The sequence below is a fragment of the Sparus aurata genome, chromosome 24 (assembly GCF_900880675.1).
Source record: "Sparus aurata chromosome 24, fSpaAur1.1, whole genome shotgun sequence".
NCBI lineage: Eukaryota > Metazoa > Chordata > Actinopteri > Spariformes > Sparidae > Sparus > Sparus aurata.
The window spans coordinates 7,509,700-7,513,481 of record NC_044210.1 but is presented as its reverse complement, the minus strand read 5'-3'; the positions used below and the strand labels follow the sequence as shown (position 1 = coordinate 7,513,481).

At 45.9% G+C, this 3,782-nt stretch overlaps 1 long non-coding RNA gene across 1 annotated transcript; it reads right to left on the bottom strand.

Moving 5' to 3' along the window:
* Positions 1–1,695: 1,695 nt before the first annotated feature.
* On the bottom strand, positions 1,696–3,039 carry LOC115577205 (uncharacterized). Its single transcript, XR_003983044.1, has 2 exons — positions 2,080–3,039; positions 1,696–1,993 (listed from the first exon to the last, which is right to left on the bottom strand). It is a non-coding gene; the product is annotated as an uncharacterized LOC115577205 (long non-coding RNA).
* Positions 3,040–3,782: the final 743 nt, after the last annotated feature.

Genomic DNA, 3,782 nt, shown 5'->3' with positions numbered 1-3,782 from the left:
GGGCAGCAAAGAGAATGTGGCTTTTTATGTTTCTCTGAAAAATGAAGGGAGTTTCTCTTTTCTCGTGTTATGACTTTGTTTGTCATCTATCCGGGTCCTTGGATGCCCCTTGCGCCTTGGCGTGTTGCACTGCAAGTGAGCTGTGAACACCGAAAATGGGAGGATGGACGCGCTGAAAGCTGTGTTTTCACTGCGAGAGTGCCTGATGACAGGACGGGGGAAGAGTCAGCCTGAGGTCGGAGTGACGTCTCGTACAAATACAAGCTGCGATCGCCGACGTACGAGCTCAAGTTCCCTTGGAGAGATAAAACCATAAAACCGACATATTAACATCAGTTTTAGCATCTGGCTCCTACAATAGGATTATTGCCTTCTGCATTTATAACCAGCAGAATAAGAAGCACGCTGTAACTACAAGAATCTAATCCCCCCCCCCTCCTCACATTACTGGAGGGAAGAGTTGTTGTTCTGGCCACTTGCAGCCACCCACCTTCTTTCCCCTTAAATCAGCCTCCTATGCACCACTGTTTATCCTCTGGACACAAACAGTTACCTCACACCGACTTTTTTTTTTTTTTTTTTTCCTCGCCGGTCATATTTAGATTGCCGTGACAGCCCTACCTGAGCTATCTGGGCCATGGTAAACTTTAGCCAGGGCCCCCGTTTACTCCTCTGGCTCCTATAATCATCACAAGACACTGTAGCCTCCCCGCTACAGGGGAATTATTTATCCTTCCCTCAGCCGGGGCACAAACAGGACATGCTCGCTCGGAGCCTCTCTCTCCACAAAAAACCGAGCACATTCAGATTCTGCGCCGTCACACACATGCTCGCTCTCATCTCGTTACATTGTTTGTTGCATGACTGCAAGATAACACTCGCGGGAGCCAAATTATGATAAGCATTCGGAACAGGTTTTTCAGGTAAACCTATTTCCTGAGGCTAAGTTTGGGTTTTGTTTACACACAGTCGGTGTGATTTCGCCTCCTCTGTTCCAGGACAAAATGTCTCTCTGCCCTTGTTTTTATTGCTCAGATGAATGCTCATTTATTCAGGGGCAATCACCGTGCACTTTTCTATTCTTTTTTTTCCCGCCAATAATAAAACCCAAGTGGCGAGATTAGTTCTGTCAAATTAACATATTTGCAACAAGGTCATTATACTTAGATCACAAAAGGGCAGCAGTGTTTTGACTTGATTGAATGTCTAGTGTTCTGCAATTTGATTCGTCTTGTGGGTTTTAACACAAGTGTTGGGCGACAATGTCACATTGATGGGAATACTTTATGCAACCACGAGTCGTGTAAGTACAGGTGCAAATTCAGTCATTTCTAACAATCCCGGCTGCAGAGATTTATAGAATATTTGCTCATTTCGAGCAGCCAAAAATATGCATCAACAAGAACAACATGTGGTAGTTGTGTACTGTGTACAATAAACAGTTTACTCTAGTGCGAGTGAGACTCCATGCAGGCAAATTAATGAAGAATTTACATCGGTCTGCAAGCTAGCTGATACCTTTTCCTGTTTATCCAGGATGTGCTCTAAAAGAATAATAGTCCACATTCAGCTAGTCCTCATACCTGAACGGCTGAACAGGTTGATTGCAAATGACTCCTAAAAATGACCTCGAAATGACACAAAATGTTATGATAAACAGAGGTTGAACCCAAATGCACGACTCGACTCGGCTGATTCTGTTCAAGGTGAGATTTATTGTGACCCAGTGAAAAGTACCACGGTGCAGGAGGGAATAATGGCGTGCTAGGAGGGGTCCCGGGTTCCCACGAGGAGTGCTGGTGGTGCTGGGTGAAAACGTGGTGATCTCCCCGGTAATGGTGGAGCCGCGTCTCAACGCGGTCTGCGTCTTGCTGGTCGGGAGCTTCCCTAAGATGGAGGTCGGATGGCTGCAGTGACCAGCAGTGGCAGGAGGAGACGAACAGGCGTGGGAGCAAGTAGGCAGACGAACTGGCAGGCAGGCAGGCAGGATTAACTGGGCAGAGGAATCAACAGGTTAGAGATGCTGCACAAGCGAAAAACACACAAGAGATAACTAGAGGCCGGTGTCAAACTAGGTACCGCTCAGGCTGAGAGTATGAACTGGCGACGAGTGGCTGGAAATCCGGAGGTTATATGGAGAGGTTGATTAGTGGGATGAGATGCACCTGGCTCTACCTGCTGGAGAGAGAAGACCACGCCCATGCACAAACTGACTGGGAAGGGAAGAGATGAGGATCAAACATACACAGAGCAAACACAAAGGAGAGGAGGGGCTGCCATGATGTAGATCATGACACAAAACCTATGACATGTGACAATGGATATGTTGTATAGTATCTGAGATAAGTAAAGTGGACCTAACCTTCGTTGCCGCTGAAGGAAAAAAAAACACCAATTGGTTATTGGTTGGTTTAGGGGTAAAATAAGTATGCCACATTAATAACACAATGTAAAATAAGTACGCCACATTAATAACACAAAAGATAGGCTATGTATGTTATGTAGCTTAACTCGGAAGGTAAATATTGGTTTCACGGACAACCTATACAGTCATTTTTTCTGGGTTAGGGTTAAGCAAGGATGGGCCATCCGCATTGGTGTTGTGGCTAAGTCTGCATTTTGACAATAGAACATAATTGACAATTAACCCTATTAAAAAACAAATTAACACATTAAAATGACATCTTTGCAGCCCTTTGTTGATGGCTCATACTTCTTAAGGAGGATGTGGCTGCACCGGAGGAATTAGGGACTCACATCCTCATGAAATCCCAGTTAAGGCAGGGGGGGCTTTAAAGTTGTCTCCTTGACCTTTTTATGTATTCTAGGGGAGGATGTGTGAACTCTGTGGCTTCACAGCGAGGACAGGCTAAGCTAGCTGTCAGTGGTCAGTAAATACTTTCAAAACACATGCTGGCTGCTTGAGTTCTATTACGCATGTAAAATACCAAGCGCGTGACGCGTGGGTGCAGCAGTGGGGCAAGTACTGTGCATAAGTACAAGTCATATGTTAGGGTACTTAACATATGACTATCACAGGCTATCAAAGCAGCAGCGCCGCCATCATGTGTGACACCACATTGCCGGATGAGCTGAGCAAATTTGATGCTCGCTTTGATCATCTTAACAAAGACTCAGATCTGAAGTCTACTCCACCTCCAGACGACCAGCCACTGTCAGTAACCAAAGCAGATCTGAGAAAAAGCCTGCTGGTCTGGATAATATGCCTGGCAGCATACTAAAAACATGTGCTGATTAGCTAGCTGCTGTTATTACTGACATTTTTTTACATCTCACTCTCACAGGAGACTGTTACCTCTTGCCTCAAGACAACCATCATCTTTCCTGCACCTTAAAGGTCTACTGTGTCTACTCTAAAAAACTACTGCCCTGTGGCTCTTACCCCCATCCTGATGCAGTGTCATCAGGATAATCAAAGACAAACACCCCTGCCAGCCTGGAGCCTCACCAGCATGTTTTCAGAGCCAACAGATCCACGGAAGATGCCATATCCACTGCCCTGCACTCAGTCTTATGCACCTGGAGAATAAGAACAGTCTCATCAGGATGCTGTTTGGTGACTTCAGCTCGGCATTTGACACAATCATAGCCATGAAGCTGACTGGGAAACTAAACACCCTGGGTTTGAGTACAACACTCTGCGACTCGATATTGGACTACCTCAGATGCAGACCCCGGACAGTACGGATTGGTATCCAATCATCAGCCCCGTCCAGTTCACACAGTACACCCATGACTGCCCTCCCAGACATCATTAGAAT